This window comes from Diorhabda sublineata, chromosome X, assembly GCF_026230105.1.
Source record: "Diorhabda sublineata isolate icDioSubl1.1 chromosome X, icDioSubl1.1, whole genome shotgun sequence".
Taxonomy (NCBI): domain Eukaryota; kingdom Metazoa; phylum Arthropoda; class Insecta; order Coleoptera; family Chrysomelidae; genus Diorhabda; species Diorhabda sublineata.
The window spans coordinates 13,924,744-13,948,556 of NC_079485.1; the positions used below are offsets into that span (position 1 = coordinate 13,924,744).

The 23,813-nt window shown below is 33.6% G+C and overlaps 1 protein-coding gene across 4 annotated transcripts in view; it reads right to left on the reverse strand.

Moving 5' to 3' along the window:
- The window catches only part of LOC130451776 (protein doublesex), a 152,492-nt gene that overhangs the window by 34,976 nt on the left and 93,703 nt on the right, over positions 1-23,813 (reverse strand). For 2 of the 4 annotated variants that reach the window (XM_056791009.1, XM_056791012.1), the window contains 3 exons: positions 17,306-17,449; positions 2,234-2,267; positions 1,784-2,034 (listed from right to left, as the gene is read on the reverse strand). The gene's annotated coding sequence lies outside the window, so the exon portion shown is untranslated. Of the gene's footprint in view, positions 1-831; positions 897-1,783; positions 2,035-2,233; positions 2,268-6,811; positions 10,599-17,305; positions 17,450-23,813 lie in introns of those variants that run through there. The other 2 variants (XM_056791011.1, XM_056791010.1) reach the window with 2 other exon arrangements.

Here is a 23,813-nt window from a genome sequence, read left to right on the forward strand (position 1 = left end):
AATGTATGCATTTTTGGAAAAAAGTTTTTAGACAAAAGTATACTAAAAATTTCACGTAGATTTGAAAAATATTTTAATATATAAGGTGTTCTATTTAAAATAACAAAGTTACAGTCGACTTCCGGTAGAATTTATAAAAAAAATATTCAAAAATCGTTCCAAATCTATTAATCTATTATTAGGCATCGTGACACACGTCGAAGAACTGTTTCGTCATTTCAAAAACAAGTCTCTCTAGAAATGCAATTGATCGATTTAAAAAGTGAAGCTTTGTGGAATAGAAATTTTACAGAGTTGAAAAGCTAGCCAGAAAAGCTGGAGATCCAGAACTGTATGTACGTAAAGCGATAAAAGTGTACAGCTCTGAAAGAAATGTCGAAATATTTGAGACTCGGATCGATATATTCGTGCGAGCAGGCGAATATAAGAATCTAACTAACAAACGTGTTTGAAACTCAAAACTTCCTAAAACCTGCTGCTATTGAATTTGTTTGCCTAATGGGCTCAAAAGGTTGCCGATCCCTGGTAAAGGGCATAAGATTTCCTACAATTATAATGTCCACCAAGTACAACAGTCTTTTCATCTTTGAGAATTTAGTGAGGTATTTTCTTTAAAATTACTGATAATTTTATTATCCCCTTCTTCAAGGTGAATACCTGTTCCAAATTTATATGAATTAAGAAATAGTAAATTGAATGAAGAACATTCAAATTTTGACTTTTGTATTTGCTCCCTCACGGATCTCTATTCCATATCCTACTTCTAGAGCTTTCTCAGTCATGACCTGCTCTAACATAGTTGAATTTTATTCGAATTATAATTGAATATACCTTCTTAGAGTTTTTAACATGTTTTTGTTGATGTTTCTTTTGTTTCTTTTCATGAAGAACCAATTCTAAAAGAACAGAAAAAAATTGACGTTACGATTTGTAAAGATAAAATTCGCATATACTATGAGATTCAAGAAAAAAGAAGAAGACCAAAAAGGTGCGTGAGATACCAAAGAAAATAAGGAGAAAACAATCAATGTTTCAACTTGAGACATTGAAGAAATTACATACAAAAGTAGTACCAAAATTAACGATATTAACTAATGCATCAATTATATTTCGATCCCATAAAATACTGAGGAACTAAAATAGGTGTAGGTGTTTTATTACTACCTGTAATCTCAAGGATATTGAGAATGGGAAAGTGTTTAACAAGGTACGATCAGCGATAGTTTAGGGTGGAATGGAAACTGAGATCAAAGCAATAAATGCAGGGATTAGATCGGTAACAGCGAATATAGAAGAAACCACAGCAATCTACTTTGAATGAAGAACATTCAAATTGTGACTTTAATATTTGCTCCCTCACGGATATCTAATCTATAATTCATTTGTAGAGCTTTCTCAATCATGACCTGCTCTACCATAGTTGACTTTTACTCGAATTATAACTTCTTAGATTTTTTGTTGATGTTAGATCCTTTTTGAAAAAAAAAACAGTTCCAAAAATTGACGTTTCGACCTAAAGTCAAGACGGTTTATAAAGATAAAACTGAAATTTTTTATATGGTTGAGCGTTATATTTTCAAAGACTTTTCTGGTAAAATAGAGATCAACATTCAGAGAAACTTTATTATCACTAAGTTTCTCTAATATCAATGTATTTGAATGAATTTGCTATGAATTAACCCCAGAAATATATATATATATATATATATATATATATATATATATATATATATGTGACGCATTGACGCATACAAAAAATAAGTAACAACAACATTATTATTACCTCATCACGCACGACTTCCTGGTCTAATTGGGCTAGATCTTGGCCTATTTGGCGTAGAATTGGCTAACGGCGAGGTTGGTGTGATTGGAGATGTTGGTGAAGAGCAAACTGTTGGTGCCGTAGTGAGGAGCGTCGACGAGGGATAATGACAGATTGGAGGTAAGAACCAGGGCTGATACAGCGCTGATGGATACAAGTTAGGATATGGAATGGTTTGATAGCTGCATTGTAGCGAGATACTAGGCAATGCTCTGAAAAAGAAGATCTTTAATATTTAATCAAATAAATGGATATCTTAAAAATAGTTTTTAATGATATTTTGAACTTTATTAATAGTAGTAGTTCAAAGAAAAATTCTCTACATTTCTTTTCGAATATCATTGATTGCTCATTTGTTTTATCAAAAATATTTCCGAATCAAATCAAATTAATAATTCATTAAGTCCTTACCTAGCTGCTAATATAGTTTGGACTTCCCGGAAAGCTGAAACAGTCAAAATATGAAATTAACACAGTGGAAAAAAATGTACTAAAAATAGGATTGGAAATATTTGTTGAATTAAATAAAAATTAACTCCAATATTTATCACATTTAAGCTAGAAAGTCACTTATTTTGTTAAAATATATACACGATGTCGCATCTGAGGGTCGTGGCGGAATGGAAAGTCGACATTTTGCAATAATAGTGATTCGGCGACTGAAGCGCGAAGAGATTATACAATATTAAGATGTTTTCATCACACAAAATTTGAAGAAACTGAACCAAAAAACAACATGGGCTGGAAAAGTAACGTAAAGAGAAAAAATACATTAATAAGCTCAGTTTGATCATTTAAAGAAATTTATGAATTAAATTAATCTCACCAAGTCACGCCACTGCTTACCGACTGTCAAGCGGGAATATTTCAGCTTCGGCCAATAGAAATGCATTTATGGTAACGACTCGATGTTTTCATTGGTAAACAGTGGAGATGATGAGTCCACGTGGACTGACGGTGTTTGTTAGATGTTTAAAGGGGCGTAAACATTATTTTTCAGTTCTTAATTTAGTATGAGTGCCGTGTCTCGTATAATTATCTTCTGAAATTGATATCGTAAGAACTATAATGGTTTAAACATGAAATAATGGGCAACCGATTAAAGGAGCTTCTTAGCGCGAAATTCAAATATTCCTCCATCTTACTTTGTATTTTTTAAATACCGTTGCTAGAGTTCATTTCATGGATTAAAACAGTTCCTAATTATTTGTCGTTAAAATGGCCGTGCAGCAAAAATAATTTCCTTCAATATCCACTCAATTTAAGCGTATTATTTAAAGTTTGTATTTTCGTTGGCGTTTAATTGCGACTATAAGTCTTAACAAGCATAGTATGAACACTATTAGAGAGAAGAATTAAATTTGTCCAAAATGCAAACAAAATTTTCGAAATTACCTTCACTAATAATGACCGTAGTAAAGGATCGCGCGAAATGCGATCTCAGCCAATTGATACTTAATGGCGAGTATCGCGTAATACGTCAATAAGTCGAAAGCACGCATATGCACATACTAAAAGTATTATAACCTTTCGCATTTATGTAGCCATAAATTATACTTTAATGATTCTGTGCAGTTGTTTTAAACATTTTACAGCATTATACCTACCGGTTGTGTTTTACAAAAAATTATTCACACTTTATTCTTATATTGGTTTATTTGTAGCTGGGTTCGCATCCGTGGTTGCCTTTTGTAAATGACCGTGATTTTTTTTTGTTTTTTAGCGGCAAATTAAACAATCGATACTTCTGTATCATTGTCACGAACCACGGACAGAACTAGCCGTTACAAAATATTTATATTTCATATTGAATTGAATTGTTTATTAAATTTCGTTATGTAGAGTAAGAGTAGTAGAAAATTTCTTACGACGTATTTATTTATTTTTTTATTTATTTATTTACACCATTCTACAGCCCAAGGTCCAATTAAAAGGTAAGGTAGACATACATGAGAGTTAACAATTAGGTAATTTTATACTTTCGCGGTCCCCACGTTTTTTGGCTCTAGAAAATCGAAAAATTATCCGATTTCGATATATTTTTTTAAATCTTTGTTTTTACTTGGGCGGCTTTACGTACTTGTATTGATTTCAGGACTTTAAATGTTCATGAAAAAGCACTCATTCACGTATAATTGTTCATAACTTTTTTCCGAATAAAAAAATTAATTTTTTATATTTTTTTCATAATCTACACAAAAGAAAAGAACAAATTGGAGGAAAAAATTATACAAAAACGTTGATTTATCATGTCATAATGGAAAACTTATATTGGTTTCCAGGTTTCAATGTTCATGAAAAATCACTCATTCACGTTTAATTGTTGATAACTTTTTTCAGAATAATAAAAGGAATTTTTATATTTTTTTTCATAATCTACACAGAAAAATGAAAAAAACTGGGAAAAAAATTATACAAAAATGTTGACTTATCATATTTTTATAATGGGAAAATTATATTGGTTTCAGGGCTTTAAATGTTCATGAAAAAGCACTCATTCACGTATAAATGTTGATAACTTTTTTCCGGATGAAAAAATAAAGTTTATATACTTTTTTTCATACTCTACACGAAAAAAACAAATTGGAGAGAAGATTAATACAAAAATGTTGATTTATTATGTTTCTATAACGGAAAACTTATTTTGGTTCCAGAGATTTAAATGTTCATGAAAATCCACTCATTCACGTATAAATGTTGATAACTTTTCTCCGAATAATAAAATGAAGTTTTTATATATATTTTTTCATAATCTACACAAAAAAAGGAACAAATTGGAAAGAAAATTATACAAAACTGTTGATTTATCATTTTTTTATGATGGAAAACTTATTTTGGTTTCCGAGGTCTAAATGTTGATAACTTCTTTCCGGATAATGAAATGAAGTTTTTTTTTATTTTCATAATCTTCACAAAAAAACGCACAAATTGAAATAAAAAACTATACAAAACTGTTGATTTATCATGTTTTTATAATGAAAAACTCATATTGGTTCCGGGGCTTAAATTTTCATGAAAATGCACCCTTCCGCGTATAATTGTTGATAACTTATTTCCGAATAATAAAACAACGTTTTTTTTTCATAATCTACACAGAAAAAAGAACAAACTGCAAGAAAAACTATACAAAAATGTTGATTTATCATGTTTTTATGACGGAAAACTTATATCGGTTTTCGGGGTTTGAATGTTCATGAAAATGCACTCATTCACGTATAAATGTTGATAACTTTTTTCCGGATGATAAAATGAAGTTATTCTATTATTGTTTCATAATCTACACAAAAACAAAAATGTTGATTTATCATGTTTTTACAATTAAAAATAATAAGAATTTCTCTTAAAACTGACCTTTTCTCACATACAATCGTTTTTACCTTTATTAATTAATTATTCAAATTATATGAACAAAAACATTCTTAAAATCACTCATTGTAATCAAGTGTGAAATATTAAAAGTTAACTTTGAAAAATTGAAAATTTTCACCATTAAAAAAATGGAATCTTACTAAGGTTGACTGTTAAAGAGAATTAGGAATTCCCTAACCTAGACTAACCTAACCTAGCCTGTCCTAATCTAACCTAACCTAACCAACATAAGTTTTCATTTTTTTTATTCTCATATTTTTTTTTCATAAATTAGCCGTAAAAACGAAAATTTTAAAAAAAATTTATCGAAATCGGATGATTTTTCGATTTTCTAGAACCAAAAAAAAAGAAGGTACCGCGAAAGTATAAAATCACCAAATCCAACATTATTTCCTAAGCTTGTAATAATTTATATTTTTGATTATTTATCATGCAAAGAATTATTAAAATTACGAGAAGCATCGACTGAATAAAAATGTAATATGCGGCCCAAGTCTGTGGATGCGCGCGCATGAACACAGAAGACGCAGCGATGGAGTTGTGGGTGAAATGTTTCTGCACTCGAACAAGTGAAACTGTTTTTGCTAGACACTTAAATACTCACAGTAGAATGAAGTAGAGCATCGCTCGTGTTTAATATAACTTTAGTTTATTGCATTAGTCTACTACGTCTTCCACCTAACCAACCTAACCTAAGTTTTCATTTTTTCTATTCCCATATTTTTTTCATAAATCCGCCGTGAAAACGAAGATTTAAAAAAAAATTCATCGAAATCGGATGGTTTTTCGATTTTCTAGAGCCAAAAAAAAAACGAGGGTACTGCGAAAATATAAAATGACCAACAATTAAAGTTATAAAGTACAAATAAACAATTTAGTAAATTTAGATGAAGTGTAAATAATATATACACAAAAATACGAGATCAATTAATACAGCAGTTCTAGAATTCCATGATAACTCTACCAAATAAGAATAAAGAGAAAGTTATAGAAATAAATTTTGAGATATGGCAACACTGATGTGATTATGTCAAATCTGAATTGCCAAGTTTGACATTTTTAATGATGAAAGTACTCAAAACTTGTCATACGAGTGCTAGTTGAGTTGATTAGAAATACTAGAGAAACATGCATCTTGGTCAAAAGATGTCGCTTTTACTATTGATGATGTAGCACCATCTCGAGCCTCAATGTTTCATTGGTTTTCCGAATTCAATCGTAGTCGCACTTCACTGCAAGATGAATTTCGTGAAAGTCCTCCAAAATCAGCTGTTGTACCAGAACACATCGATGCTGTGCATCAAATCATATTGCGCGATTGTCACGTGACATACCGTGAGATACGAGAATGGCCTAACAGAAAAAAAACACAAAAATTTTGGAAAAAATACAGTTTTCCCAGAATGTTCAATAAATTCGTGACTCTTTTTATAATAAGAATCATCAAGCTTCTCAAAATAGCCATTAACTGCCGACACTGCTGGAAAATCTTTGACCACCGAGTCTTTTTTTCAAGTCTGGAAACAAAAAATAATCCGACGCCATGACCTTGTTTGCAGATGGAACGGACTCTTGACTCTTGACTTGAAATTTCTACTATGTCTGGTAGCTCATGCACTTTGAGTCGACGATCATCCACTGGATTTTCTTCAATAGTTCTTGACTTTTAATCTCATTTGGTCGATCACTGCGATGGTGGTCTTCGTAGATCCTACAGCTTCGTTCAAACACTGCTACTGTTAATGACGAATGAGTAGAATCACTAAAAACGTTCACTATTGATGATGGCAGCCAAACAAATACTAAATAACATGGCGTCTTCAAACTTGAAACATATGGTGTATCTCTAGGTCAGGCCAGATACTTCTGGGACCATCCTCGTATAAAAACAACATGAAAAGTTTATTTTTAATTTAATATTCTCACTTTTCAAATCAATTCAAAATATTTAATATATAAAATGTAGATGAAAAAGTTTCAAATCGTATTTTACTTTGATGTCATCAGTATTTCATCATTCTCGATGATTTGCAACACAATAAAACTCATACAATTAAAATAATTATCCTTCAAGTATTCACTTTCCAAATAAACTTGAGTATAGATACTTTTTTACTTAAGTTTAAATATAATGTAGCGACTGTACTTACGTATTTAATTTAATTTGTAATTTTGTAAATGAATACCATTAAAATCTTAATTATATTGAAATATGTACACACGTGTATTAATTGTCTATTCTATACTATGTGAAAATTCGTATGGTTAATTCTCATTGTGTTGGAATATTTCGATGAATATTCATTCTAACTAAACTGGTGGCAGAATAAATGAATAAGTATCAAAAGATTTTTCAGAAAATCAATAATTCATCTGTTCAAACAGTATAAGAAAGTATAGAAATTTGGCGATGATATTTTTCAATAATAAAAATATAAAAATAGACATCTCAATTTTCAATAGTTTTCTTAATGCAACTCTTTTTGACATCTCATCTTTCACTTATTCTCATTATATAAAGTCAAATTTCTTTTTCTGTAATTTCTTCATACTACTTTCTATTTTTCAGTTTTCGTCCCAAAATCAATTGGGAATATTTGGAATGGCGCTTTCCATACCTGCTTTTCTTCTGTTGCTCATCCACCATGCATTCAGTGATAACGTATGACTTCTGGAAGGAAGTTATGGAGCTTGATTCTTTGGTAACACCATGACAATATTTGGATAATGTTTACAAAACCAATTTTCTGATCTTCCTATTTTTTTTTTGATAAGAAGGAAAATGCATCAAGAACAAATATGTTCAGCCCCGGTGCGGTCCATAGATTCGTAATTGCACTTTCCTCACAGTCCACAGTGGTCATATGGATCGCACGACGTATTTTATTTCGAACCTTCTCCACGGTTTGGTTGACCATCCTAGACCCTAGAATCATTACCTTAAACTTGGTCTTTTTGTTTTTTTTTTCATGATTTTCTACTACACCCTCACAAGCTCTTCGCACGTTGTGAATTGTACCTTCTTTCTTCACTAGGAAATGTTTTTTTTTTGTTTTGTCATCTCTCTATCAGCCACAGCCGTATTTTCTTTCGTCAGTAACTTCTTTGCTACACTGATTTGAGATTCAGTAATTGCTATATTCTTTAATAAAGAATATGAGCCATTTCTATACCAAGTAACAGCTCAATAGCAACTTTCCTACACCATTCATGTCAATGCTTAATATCTCATCATGCTTTATAAAAAACATCAACAAGTTCATGTTTCTTCAGCTTGTTTTGTACAATGTCTATGAGTAGTCCTTTTCGCACTTTTTATTATTTTTTCTTGGATGCATATCTTTTATGGAGTGTGAAAATACAATAAAATTGTTTGGCCCTGGAGAAAGTTTATCAATTTTGGTTGGTGTTCAGCGTGTTAAAATTATCAGCAGGTTAGGTACGTAAAAATCGCCACATTTGCACTTTACTTTTCAATGGAAAGAAAAGTAGAAGAAGATACCCGAAAGCTACAAACAGCTACTAATGCTAATATGACTTGGAAGGAGTAAAAAAAGGAAAGAACTAGCTACAAAATAGCGCAAAGAGTTTCTACAAAACAGTAAATTAATCTAATAAAACAGCAAAGGCAAAGTCGAAGGAATAAAGGATAAAGAATGCAGACTGACAGAAGAAGACCACCAATACAAACAAATATGGGTAGATTACTTTAAGGACTTGCTAACTGAACCAAGCACAAAAGATGACGAGGAACAGGAGAAGAAAGAAATCATAAATGAGAAATGAAAAGAAAACACTTGGTGAAGATGAAATAGGCACAGAGCAGATAAAGTATGGAGGAACCAAACTACAAGAAAGAATATACTAATTAGGAAAATATTGTTTGAGGAAATAGGACAAATTATTACTATAAACAAGAAAGATTATCAATACCAGTGCAGTTACTATAGGGAGATCATTCCATTAAACGTTGTGTCTAACATTCTATCAACATTAATTCAAAAACGACTAGCTAGTATCAAATCAAATCAAAGAACTAGTGAAAGGGTGTATAGGGTAACCTAACCTAACCAAAGAATACCCTGAAGATGCTCGACTCAATACAGAAGAGACAGGTCGACTTATCATATATCATTATAGAGCTAATCAAAAATTTGGACAGCTTAGAGCATAGAAAAAACATCGTTGACCAGACACAATCCCACCTAGAGCAGTATCTGCAAGACATATTCGACAGGTAGACATGGTTCATCTATAGCATTCAATATGACCAGGAAATAGGAAGTTGTGGCGGGAGGTGTAGACATGAACTATGGGGATTTATCGACCCCAACAAGAGGATCAATAAATCATATTTGCGGCGCAACCTCATCAGGGGTGGTGAGCTATTATTATTATTATAGACAGAAAATCCTAAATGTCAACATATAACAAATTGTTGATATACAAGTAAATTTCAAAACCCATCTGGACATACGGAGTACAGCCCCCTGCAGATCAAGAAACATACTATATTCGAAATCCAAATTTGTAAAAGAGTCTTAACAGTGAAGGTAAAAACCGAAAGCACTTAGATAGGGCAGAGACTTGATCAACAAGACCTAAAGAGAAGATTGAAGAAGATAAAACCTTCAGACCTAGTGGAAATATCTCATCATCAATTCTGAAAAAATAAAAATTTAACAATTGAAATGTGAAATGTCGTCAACACATATCAAATGATAATACTCCATATTATTCAAATTTCTTTCGTTTATGGGTTTATCTACACAGTATTCAGCTACTTACCTTTACAGTTTGCCTTAACGGCATATAATTCATAGAAATCGGGAGTTTCCAGAAATATGAAAACTCATAAAATGTTTTATTAGCACTATGGGCTATTCTAGACGTGGTTGTATCACCCTGTACATACATATACGTCTCAAAGCGCATTCAAAATGCAACCAATTGAAAAAACGTTTTAAATAAATTAGAAATCCTGTGGATTGCGCCAATTTTTTTAGTTGCAATCGATAAAAATGTTTTCCAAGCACTTCGGCAGTCAGTCAGTGACATTGACGGTCGTAAAAATCCCTAACCCTGGCGAGTATTGACTACAATGCGTATGTTGAGACGTCGGTATTCATGAAACTATAGTTTTATTGCCCCGATATTATTCCAAACATACAATAGACTTAAATGCATTTATGAGAAATCGATACGCGATGAAATCATTACAGATAAGAGCTTTATTCCGTAGGTATCACGTGACCTTTATTGGATCCAGTTGCAATCTTACAGTGAAGCCATAAATTTTATGCGCTTTGACTCAGCACGGTGGTTGCTTGCTTTTTAAATTAGGAGTCGTAAAAATAACCACAATTTCTAAGACGGTTGAAAGATTACTTCCAGTCTTCCGTAAACCCTGAAATAATAATGAAATCGCTCTCTGTATTGTATTCTAGTCAAAATAAATAGTAGATATTTCTTTTTAAGACCTATACTCTACCCTGACACAACTCAACCATATATTGGAACGAAATTAGATTCCCTGAAGAATTTTAATGAAGCTCTTCGCCTAAATTTTGACTTTTATGTAATTTAAGAAAATAATTAATGATTTTCATACGAGGGTTTTCTATAATAAATGGGTTCCCAATAATCTACGAACGTTAGAAACGCTGCTAAGCGAGATTTGGTGCAATTGGTTTACTTTCTCCCAGTTTCCGCCACAACGAGCTATCTACAACATTAATTATTACCCCAGATAAGAAATACGCTTCATGATTCGTTTTCTGTGTTCAAAAAAGATTCCTCCTGTAGAGGTTCATTACCAACAAGAGAATTCAAAGACGGACGTACAGACATCCATGACAAACAACGTTCGGATGAAGTGATGGCGAAAGCGGGAGAAGCGATACTGTAAGAACAAAGAGTGTCGATTCGGGTGCTCAGCAAGATGATCCTCGATGTCAGCAAGACCAGCTGATGACAACAAACGGCAACGTATGGAAGCGGCTCCTAGTGATTCCCATCTCAGAGGTCTTAAGCTGTATTCGCGTTGCCGTGAAAGATACAGCTTACGCGTATAGAAGATGGTACACCCTATGCCAAAATGTATTGATCTAAATGTCGAAAAATAGATGAATAAACGTTGGGAACCTTATTTTATGGAAAAGACTCGTAGCAGTAACGGTGCGAGTGGATGTTAATTTGTCTGTAACGCTTTGACTGGATGTAGGATATGGTTTAGTTTAGATAAAGGAAAAATTTTCGTCTACAGATGTGATTGGGTTGACATTCTTTTAGTGTGAAGCTCGCCCAGTCTGTGGAGTTTGTAAAAAAAATACAAGACAAATCAAAGCTACTTGAATGATGAATGAGGAAAGCGGCAAAAAGTCTGTCACACCATTAGTGGGTCCAAAATTCACCTGATGGTGTAGAGGCGTACGTGCACTCAGTTCTCATGTATGAAGCAGAGACATGGACATTGGAAGTGGAACAGACCATCATGGACTCAACATATACCCAACGATGAAGTATGGGAAAGAAAAGAGAGTTACTAACAACAATAAAGAGAAGAAAAACCCCTTATCTGGGACATATTTACAATATATAGAAGGAAAAATCGAAGCAAAACCTGGACCTGGTCGTAGACAACATTCATGGTTAGAAAACAAACGCGATTGGACTGGTATGAACATATCATCTTTAATTCGCACCACTCAGGACCGAAATAAGTATGCAGAAATTGTCGCCAACCTTAATTAAATGGAGATGGCACCTGAAGAAGAAGGTGACAGGGGAATTATTATAAAAGTTTCTGCTGTTAATCCAAAAGGGAATAGGGAAGTTTACTCTTAGTTTTTAAGGAAAAGAGCCATCTAGTAGTAGTCCAGGATAGTAGAGAGAGAGAGAGAGAGAGATTCGTTGGATAAAGTTTGGTAGGATAATGAAAATTTCATATGAGGAGGGCTTATTGAAGTGGGCACTGATATAGGAATTGCTCCTCTGTAGGGTCGAGGTTGTGATGGTTGCATGGGGTTATGTTTCCAAACTTTTCTTGAGGAGGAAAAGCGAATTTTTAGAATTTTTGGCTAGAAGAAATCGAAAAAAGAGCCTGCAAGTGAAAACAGTCCTTCTCGTTTTGTTTTTTTTTTGATTTTTTGAAAAATCTGAAAGCCATTTTACTGAAGAACTAGTTCATTAGGTTGCAAGGAAGCCGCAGAAAACCTGCAATACCGACACTCGACGTGTAGGGTGGGTGGAGTATATCTGATTGAATTGGGAGAGCCAGCGAGAAGTCTATCGGCAAGGTTGGTTTTAGTATCACCAAAAAAGGTGGAGTTGATGTGGTTACCCACGCGGCTAGTGACGGTACAGTTGTATTGAGCTGAATGAGGCTACTAGCACACGTGAAGTGAGGATGGCATTCATGATGGTAGTTGCCAGAATTTCAAGAATTTTGGGTGTCAGTTGGAATGTCGTAGGAAGTTTAGGGTTTTCCAGGGTGACTGAGTCAGTTTCCTTGGGGACTTTTGGGATTTACATCCTCTTCGGACAACGGGGGTGGAAAGCGCCGCAATAATAACAGTTAGTGGAATTGTTTTAGTACATTTATCGAGTTTGTGATCAGATGCACCGCAAGAGGGACAGATAGGTGTAGGATTGCAAATATCTGCGGAGTGGTCGGGGTGAAGAGCAGCGGATGCAGTCTTTGGGAACTGCGGGAATGGAGTTTGAGTTCGAGGTTTCGCAATAAAGCGAAAGCCCGTGGAAATTGATGCCCTTGGTGAGGGCGAAGTCTTTTCAGAAACATTGAGGTGAATCATTGGTGGTGTGTATAAATTTGATAAAAACGCTGTTGCTGGGATTGATTTAGTACTTGTTAATTTAAATCTGAAAAAGCTTACTTTGTGTTATAAAAATGTTTAAAGCAGATAGCATTAAACCAAATAAACTGAAAAAGCGTCTAGAAACGAAAATATATTAAAAACCGTGTGATTTTTGTAATATTTTTGAAAATTGTTTTCAGATGGAAGGAAAAAATACAACAAATAACACATGAAAGTTTCGACATGTTTTTCACGTGTGATGTTATAATTATGATGGTAAAAAAAACGTAGAAATATATAGAAATATTATTAAAATATAATGCCTAGAAATTTGAAAGTAGACCTGTCAGACTTGAATTATGAAAAGAAGAATAACTGCTAAAATATTCAACCAACTTTTTTCAACAAACTTCTTGGCTTCTGAACTACTTTTTTGTTATAAAAGCAAAAGCAGTTTGTACGAGGTCTGGATATTGAATAACGAGACTGACTACGAAAAAGAGTTTTTTCCATACGTTTTTTTCATTGATGGAAGCAGTGCTGGAAGTCTTCTTTGGTGAGAGCCTTTAGGGGCCCTGCCGTTTTTTGTTTTACCACTTCCATCGACTCAAATCAGGTCCTTTTCAAAGTAGATCTTTCTCTAACATTTCAAGGAAATCTGAGCAAACCCGTTGACGCAAGGTGAGGAATCAAATTTTTTGGCACAGACTTTTGTCATGTGTAATTCCTCGTGTAAAATTTTTCTAACCGTCTCTTTATCGGTGTTTATAGCCTCGGCAATCATCCGGATGCTAATTAGACGATCTGCATGCACAATTTGGTTGATTTTTATCACTTTTTCCGGAGTTAAAACAGTCACAGGGCGACCTGGGTGCTGGTCATCTTCAGAGCTCTTTCAGCCCTCAATAAAGCGCTTACAGCACTTAAAAACAAGCACAAGAGTTAGAGAATGGTCCCCATAGGCCTCTTGCAACAATTTATAGCACTCAGTTTATATATAGCACGTTCGTTTCAAACCTCTACTGTACAAATACTACAATAGTAACAGAAATGTGTTTTGAGACGTGTATAGATAAGATATCTAGAAACCCACCCATCTAGGCCGCCCTCCTGGCGCGCAATCTTGTTATTTAATAGCCAGACTTCGTATCATGAAAAGAGCATTGAACTGAAAATTCAATTATATACAGGTTCCATCATATAATAATTTTTTTAACTGGGAAATTTAGAAATAAAAATGTTAATCAACACACACAAAATACAAATTTATTGTTTACAATTATAATTTTAACTAATTTGTTAAGTATACGTTGAACTAAAAAATCTATCGCATTCAGCTGCCCGAAGTTTTGGAGGAGATTAACATAGGAATTGTTGAATCGATGAAAATAGAGAAAAAGAAGTTATATTCCAAGCAATGTTGCAACTAACTTGTGGGATTGGGAAGTTTGCCAGTATAGAGATTATTTAGGTCAATGTCAAGTTGTTTGTTTTTCCTTCATTTTCTCTATAAATTTTTGTAACAAAACTTTTCGTAGGTATTGAAAAATATTATTTAAAGTACATATTTCCAAAGAAAAGCAATTTATTAAAAAAAATTGTATTGATGTGCTGTTTTGAAGTATAAACATTTCTTAGAATTCGGTACTAGATTCGGAAAAAAATCCGTAACGAATCGTTTCAAAATTTCGTTTTATTATCTATAAAGCTACCTAGTAATGTTTCAGAAATAAAAGTTGTATGTTGAGAAACAAAAACTTCATTTAAGTTGCTTTCCACCCACTTTACGATTCTGTTTTGTTACGCGGGACAAAAGAAGTCCTTATATGTATCTCTTTAAAAAAATTTTCACCGTAGGTATATGAGTTTTATGATTATAATATTTCACTAACGCATAAAATCCGAAATTTTTAAACGAAAAATACGCAATACCATCGCTCATAAAATAAATCTTACAAACATTAATAGTAAAGTATTAGATGATTTATTTTATGTAAACTTTTTGCGTCAAAAAGCTTTTTTAAATCACTTTATGACCTTAAAGGTAATCACAAGTATATGGTGTAAATCTTCCGGTCTATCAACTCGTTTCTTGAAACTACACTCGTACTTATTAGAACCACATATGTGGCAATTTGTGGTTTTTGTATTTGTGTACAAATTGTGAAGTGGATACGATTCAATTTTGCCATAAAATTAACTCAAAACAAATTAAACTTCCTACCATTCCTTACAAAGATATTTCCAAAAAAACTAAGTTTTTTCTGTGGCGGAAAAAAAGTTTTTTGAAATACGAGGTGTGACTATTAAATAACTAGACTGCGCGCCTATAGGGCGTCCTAGACGGGTGGTTAAATTGAAAGAAAACTCCAACTGAGTGCTATAAATTGTTGCAAGAGGACAATTCAATCTCATGCGCGTGTTTTTGAGTGGTGTAGTAAGAGCCTAGGAAGCACTGGAGATGACCAGCGCCCAGATCGCTCTGTGACTGTTTCAACTCCGGAAACAGTGACTAAAATCAACCAAAAATCTGTCTCCTGACCAAAAGCTCACAATTACACTGTCTGACGCGCTCTTCGCCGAGACTGAAGACTTTTTTTACCACCACTGCACTAACACTCACAATTACAGTCTGATGCGCGTAACCAAGTTATCGCCTTCAAAGACTAAACGAAAACTAAAACCTAATGACTTGACTTACTTGACTTTTATACTGGATTTGCCCACCAATAATCCTCCTCCCGCGAAAATTAATTCCAGCGGGAAATCCTCCTTGACGGAAATCTTTCCATTTATTCATTGACTACTAAACTATAGAGTGAGCTGTAAGGAATTGGCCCTTTGTCCCTATTTAAGCTACTCTCAAATGTATATGGTTTTCCCGCTGAAATCAATTTTCGCGAGAGAAGGTTTATTGGTGGGAAAATGCAGTATAAGGTTTCAGCTTACCTACAGTACCTGAAGACGATAAATTAGTTATCGAAACGCGCATCTCATCAATGGTTCTAGAAATTTCAAAGTTAAGTTATTTCTTTCCATTGTTCTGTTATCACTCTTAATAATTGTTTTTGGAAGCTGTATCTATTGCGAGCTTATGGTATATTAGTAACATTTTATACGCTGAAAAAGCTTGCTTACATTTGTCTTCACTTCTCGACGAAACCATGGATTGTGTTAGCGTTTTTGTTGTTGATTACAACAATGTTTGCGCCTATCGCCTTTTTAGCAGCTTCTTCTATGTTCTTTCTAATTTTGTCCTAGCTCTTGTTCAAATATCCCCCCTATTAGAAATTTGAACAAAAATTCCCGCCATTTGCAATACATTTCTGAAGATACCTCGGGCAGAGAGAAAAGAAATCACGAAATACGAGGGTCGTGTTTTTTTCAGCCTCCGATTGCTCCGTGCGCTGTCTGCGACTGCGATTCTCTCGCATTACACCCTCGGCCATAGTTGACATTCAGGCGTCAGTCGGCGTTGTGCTACAGCCGCGTAAACATGTCCGCCATTATTCGTGTGCCGTGTCGTGTGTATGGGGAAAACTTAATGAGTGATGATATTGTGCGTGAATAGTATCGAAATTTTAAAGATGTGCATGATGACGGGGGACAAGGGCGCAAATCTGTTGTTTCAGATGACCTGGTTCAACGATTTGATAAAATGATATTGAAGAAAACCGCAAATTCATCAATAAAATTATTGTTTTATATTAACTTGTCTTCTATTTATAGCTTATCGGAATTTGAAAAAAAAACGGTCCCCGTATATGAAACAACGCCCTCTAGTATTCACGTTGCAAATTGAATTGCTTCGAATATATCTTTTGTTTTGCTCTTTCAAGCAACATCAAGTTTATAAGAATCGGCTAAACAAAACCGGACTTACAGACATTGTTTAATAACACGATTCCTACTCTCCCCTACTTGTTATTTGAAGAGATAGACTACAACTTTTCAAATGAAAAACGCACCATAATTTATTGAAGAATTCCATTATCGTATTCAAGTGCCAATTAATAAGTTAAATTTTTTAAAAATTCTGAAAATAAAATCCATATTTTTTTGTGGAGACTTACGTTAATTTTTTTCTGCTTGTAATATGGCCGATGGCCAACCCGATATAAATTAATAATCTAATTAGCAATGTCACAAATGATGCCTTGCCAAATTTTTGGAAACACTTAAGAATCCATTTGTTTACAGTTAAGCCAATCTTTTAGACAATGTTCCAAACCCCTCGTCAGTCTAATTTCTTTCAGTCTAAATCTAAATGTATAAAAATAAATCACGAAACAACTACCTTCTTCTATCCTAATAAAAGCGTCTTCTTCTTTTTGTTTGGAATACTTCAAAATAACACCCACCAATGAAATCATCTTCCAGGACACTTGAAACGAATCCTTCACTCGTTGACACAGGTTGAGGAGAGTTTCTGCAGTCTGACCTGTTGAAAAAGATAACATATCATCATTATGGAGAGATAATTTCGTCCAGCAATAGCTTCATGTAGAATACTCCATTCAAATACTTCATCTTTGTACTTGGTATATCTGATGAAGAACAAGAATACAATGAATCGAAAATTAGAAACAGTTCGATGCAAAATAAACACTAGTTAGGATTTATCTGGATATATCAAGGTAATCAAAATATGTGAAGCTTGTTTAAGTTACAGAGCTCTTAGAAAAAGAAAACGTTGCATAGATAGATCTCCTAGAGTAATATGGCTCAAGATGATACCTATTGAAGAGACACTGGAAAATTAAAAAAAAACCTTTAAGTGTTTTTAGCTAAACGTCGTGAGTAAACTAGGTGATGAGTAAATGGTATCAGGATCTGAATCTTCATTTGATGGGAGCTGAATTGAAGTATCTAGCATTGAATCAATTGGAATCAAAAATATTATTTGCTTGTATGTAATCATATAAAACAATCTCAAAGGGGTTTTTTGAAATGTTGAAATCTCTAATTTAAATATACTTGTGCTTGTAACGTTATGATAATCACAGTACCAATTGCAGTAAAACTACTTTGCTGAACTAGTAGGCTGGGTTTTTATCTTCTTCTCCCATATAGGATTCTGTGCAAACATTTTGAGTTTGATTAAAGTTGAGTAAGAATTGGAGTTTTATTTGTTCACAGCTACTAAAAAATTTTGAAGATTTAGTATATATGAATCTACTGTCGAATATCTGGTCTTCTAAATAATACTACCCTTTAAGGTGGAGTGCGAGAAGCGCACGTGCATCAAGCGCACTGGCATATTTAGAAAACATTTTGTGCATATAGCGCACACACGAAAGAAACGGGGAACATACAATCTTTTGATTAATTATTATCATCATACAAAATGAAAAACCATCAGCAACATCTATGATTTTTCAAAATTATTTTTGCTAAGAACGAAAGCTTTTTATTAGGTTCAAAATAATTAGAAAATTTCGTATTTTGAATTTTCCACGAAGAAGGCTTTCAATTTGAGTATGGTTAGGTTAGGTTCAATTAGATTAGATTAGGTTAAGTGATGTTCGCTAAAAACAGTTTCACATGCGTTGGTGGAGAAGAGGGTAGATTTTTAGCTGGTAGGCGTCCGGATCCAGCACACCTGGATCACCTTCCCGGAGGTCTTTGGAGGATTTTACCACCCACACAAAAGAAGAGGTTAGGTTAGGTTAGGCTGAAGAATCCAGAAAACCACGGATGACACATGGTTAACATGTGGCCAAAGGGACGACCCGGGCCAACTCCAGTACGAATGTGTACGATGGAGTGAGGAAAGAAAGGAACTTGAAGATCTAATAGGAGAATTGCCACCGGTAGGTGAGATCATAGGAAATATGATTAACAATAAAGAAACCTGGAATGCGATAACGTAATTCATGACCGACGTTATGACCAAAAAGGAGAAAGAAGACATGAACTCTGAAGGTTAAATAGGAGTATGGAAATAGAGGAGATACGCAGATGATATGACAACTTGTTCCCATACAAACTCACAGCAATGCACGCGCCCGCTGTGAGGAACGCATTATCTTCCACCCCACCTCAGGCAAAGAAAAAGATTAGGTTAGGTTAGGTTTGGTTGGATTAGGTAAGGTTAGGTTAAGTTAGGTTAGATTAGTTTAGGTGAAGGCGAATATAAAAAAGTTTGTTATAGCAAGACGGAAAGACGAGACATAAGACAGTTGATTTTTATTTTTTGACCATGACAAAATGAATTCAACTACAAAACCCAACTAGTAATTTTAGAAATATTTGTTTTTCATCCAACGGTCTTCTACTGCTTGGAATTTTAGAATTTGAATACCGTAAAAGGAAAAAAAGGAAGACCAAGGAAGATCAAGGAATACCAAGGAAGACGAAGGAAGACGAAGGAAGACGAAGGAAGACGAAGGAAGACGAAGGAAGACGAAGGAAGACGAAGGAAGACGAAGGAAGACGAAGGAAGACGAAGGAAGACGAAGAAAGACGAAGGAAGATGAAGGAAGACGAAGGAAGATGAAGAAAGACCAAGGAAGAGCAAGTAAGAACAAGGAAAACCAAGGAAGAACATGATAGAAGAGATGAAGGCGAATATAAAAAAGTTTGGTATAGCAAGACGGAAAGACGAGGCATAAGGATTAAAGTGAATGTTTATTTTTTGACCATGACAAAATGAATTCGAAGACTACCCAACTAATAATTTTAAAAATATTTGTTTTTCTGAAAAAAAATCAGCAATCATAGTTGCAGTTGCAGTTGCAGTAAAAATAAGCAGATAATCAATGTTGCATTTATGACAGCGTAGCGTGGAAATTGGGCTCTCATAAGTTGTGATATTAACTAAAAAAAACTTAATAAAACTTGGCTTTTACCGAATAATAGTGGCAAAATTAGTTGCGTTAAATAAAATTTTCAGACGTTCCAATAGACCCATTATTTTTTCATAAAACACGGTTATGGTTCAAGAGTTTGATGTAGTAATTTACCGCTGGATAAAAGTGAAAATTATTGATTAAGAGGTCCATGTTTTATAATAACGCTTGCTGAAATTAAAATCGGTTTTGTACATAATGTGTTATTATTGAAGACTATGTTGCCGATTATTATGAAGACATTACAGCAAATTTAATCAAAAATTGATTTGACTTTTACTTTATATTCCTTGACAATCGGTAATCGTTATGGTACTGTTTGCGGCAACTTTGTGAGATACCAATAGAAGGAAATTGAACGGGACACTTTAGTACCCTGTCTACATAGACAGGTAATTTCTTTACCTGCGTTTCCTTAATTAATTAATTTATAATTAATACATTCAACCATAGGTTCCTGATTATAAATATTTATTGGAGACTCCTCGATTTTGAGTCTGTCATTACTACAACAGAGCAACGCCTCAACAAAGACAAAAAATGCTGGTTCTAGTCCATGTCCATTAAGTATATTATGGACTATTTGAGATGGAGCCTTTTGGTTCTAACAAAAACCTCTTCCAAGGGAGGGTATGATTTTATTCTCCAATAAGATACTATAAGATTACAAATATTTATAAAGGCAACTTTTTGATATAAAACGCTTTGTAAAATTGTCTACGATTATTTAATGGTGGTTCTTGAATTTCTGTCAAATCTGATTGGTTAGGAGATATCATCATTAGGCTCATACAAATTTTTGAGCTTTATATTGTTGTTTTATATGTTACCCCATATAATATACACCCAATATGGAACGAATATACATCTTGTACACTATATACGCAAGGTTAGCTCGTTGGTTCGTCCGTAGTAATTTTTATTCAAGACAATTTCTAGATAGTTGAATTTGTCGACAAATGGATTCATGAAATCAGTCAGATAAGTAGTTCTATGAGTCTTAACTGACTAATGAAACATACCAAAACAGTGTTATCCTGAGAAACACTGAATCCCATATCATTGAACCAAGTCTTCTAAACATTGCTACTAAGTACGAGGATGGTCTCGGAAGTACCTGGCCTGACCTAGAGATTGAAAATTTGAAATTTGAAGACGCCATGTTGTTTAGTATTTGTTTGGAAGCCATCAATAGTGATCATCGTAATACAAAACTTTTATTTGGACGGCATTAGCCCAACTAATATAAATCTGAACTAGATTCTACTCCAGGAGAGACTGTTCCTTCACAGTTAACAGTAAAATATTGAGTAGAAGAATGGTTCGAAGACCAGCTTCGCATTAGTCGATCAAATGAGGTGACGACTCCAGAGATGCTGAAGAAATTCCATAAAGAAGAATTGGATGAACGTCGAATGAAAGTGCGGGAGCTAGCAGACATGGTAGACATTCCTACCAGCATCACATGTGAGGTACATCACATATTAACTAAAAATTAGGACATCAGAAAGCTGTGTGCAAGATGGGTGATCACAATAGAACAAAAACAGAGTCTTGGGTCCGTCAGTTTACACTTGAAACAATAAAAACAATGGACTGAAAAGGAAGAACCGGTTTCAAAGAAGGCAAAGCTCATCTTCAGGCAAGGTCATGACGTCGGTTTTTTGGGATGCGCGGGTGATAATTTTCATTGACTATCTTGAAATAGAAAAAACAATCAACGGCGAATATTATTTGAGCTTATTGCAACGTTTGAGCGAAGAAGTCAAGCATTTGACTACGAAGAAAGTGTTGTTTCATTAAGAAATGCACCAACTCACACATCCATTATTGCAATGGAAAATTTAATGAAGTAAAGTTTGAATTGCTGCCTCATGACTTTCTTCGCCAGATTGAGTCCCCTGGGATTATTTTCTGTTCCCAGATTATAAAAAATGACTCGATGGTCAAATATTTTTCAACAATGAAGAGGTGATGTCGACAGTTAATGAGGAACTTGACGATTTTTATCATAAAAACGTGTATCAAACTTATTGAACATCGCTAGGAAAACTCTATGGAACTAAAAGGAGATAACGTTGGAAAATATATAAATCTTTTCGTGGGTGAAGTAAAAATATAGATCGTCCTTGTATTGAATCATTTGAAATTTGTATCAAGCTATAGAATGGAAAAAATTGTTGATAGATAGTTGCGAATCTACAAGTAATACATTTTGAAAAAAATTTGACTTCGGACGTCCACTCCATGTTTGTCTATGGTGTTCAACCAATGTGGACAAAAGTTCTTTTAAGGGACTACTTTCATTTTAGCTTTTTGACAGTCCACCACAAGCATTCGATTTTTATTCTTCAAACCAATTTAATGGAAATATGTCTTATGGGATTTTATTAAAACTACCATCATATTATTGAGATCTTGATTAGTATTTTTCCAGATCAATTATATCTCTTTTCGTTATAATAAATATCGAAATTGTTCGTGATAACATCAAATTTTTTACCTGTTTCAAAAACTAATTTTTAATCTAATATGAAGACAATTTAGCAACTGAAATGTTTTTGGAATCAATCAATAACTGGAATTAGATGTTTTCTTGAACTAAAATATTAATTTTTCGTATTTATTGTGAATACCTAGCCTACTTTGTTGTCAGTTAAATTGAGATGATTGACATCAAACATTATAATCAGAAAAAAAGCTCAAATGATAATTGTACCTTTTTTTTTCTAGTTATCTTGCCAATTAAAAATTATAATCGACTGGAATGACTAAAGCTAACAGCTGATATTCAACATAGTAACAAATTCAGCACGTGCAGTCTACTATATGATTAGAGAACCAAGTGCAAGGTCATCTATTATAATGTTAATTTATGTATGTAGAAAGCAGTTTTGATATGCGTCCATTTATCTAAAGTGAACATAGATTAATACGGATAAATTTGATATTAGATTTTGCCAAAAAAAATTGAGTCTGCTCGTAATTATAAACTATCTATTCCAATATTTTCATAAATTTTGATTGTTATAAAACATAGAAATTTTATAGGTACATGGAATGAAAAATATATGGAAATTCGACAATATATTTGAAAATTTCGGAATTTGTAACAAACTTTATTATAATTTAATAAATTTTCTATTTTCTGGATTCAAAGCATTGAAAATAGAATTTTTAATTCAACAAACATTTTTGACTAGAAAATAATAATTTGAATATGGAAATTTCATTAATGATTCCATTTTTTTCCTAAATACAGCAGATTATCAGAAACGGGAGTGGAAAAATTTTAAAACAGAGGTTATAGTCAATTGGATTAACTTTCGATATTGACCAATTTCCTTCCAAAATTTTTATTTTATATTTTTCGTATTTGCGGAACTGAGAATATCTATTCAATTGTTAACTCTCACTGACCTTATCCGCAGCTACTGCAGCTAATTTGTTTTTATTATTCTTTAACTGTGAATGATTTCTTCGGTGTTTATGGTTGTAGTTTAGTCCCAGTTAGACGAAAAAACGTGAAGATATTCGTATAAGTGTACTAGTCAAAAGCAACCGTACCCGAATTAAAATTACCTCGTCGTATCGTGGACTAAAACGTGAAAAAACATGCATCCACCAGGAGCTTTGGCGATAGAAAACGTTCAGGGTGGCTTCGAAAAACCACAACCACTGTAGATAAACGCGATTAACAACTCACGGATCCAGACATAGCAGTTCAAATAATTGAATCTAGAGATCTGCTTTCTAATATTTCTACAGTGGAGAGGGAATTGAGAGAAAATAGTTTTTTTGGAAATGTGGCAGTGAAAAAACCACTTTTAAGACATCAAAATAGGATGCAGGGTGCTGAGGAACATCAAAACTGGACTGGACAAAGTCTTGTACGCAGTTCAAACGATGTTAGATCCGTGTTTAATCCGACTGGAGACCTGGTAAAAATTAAAG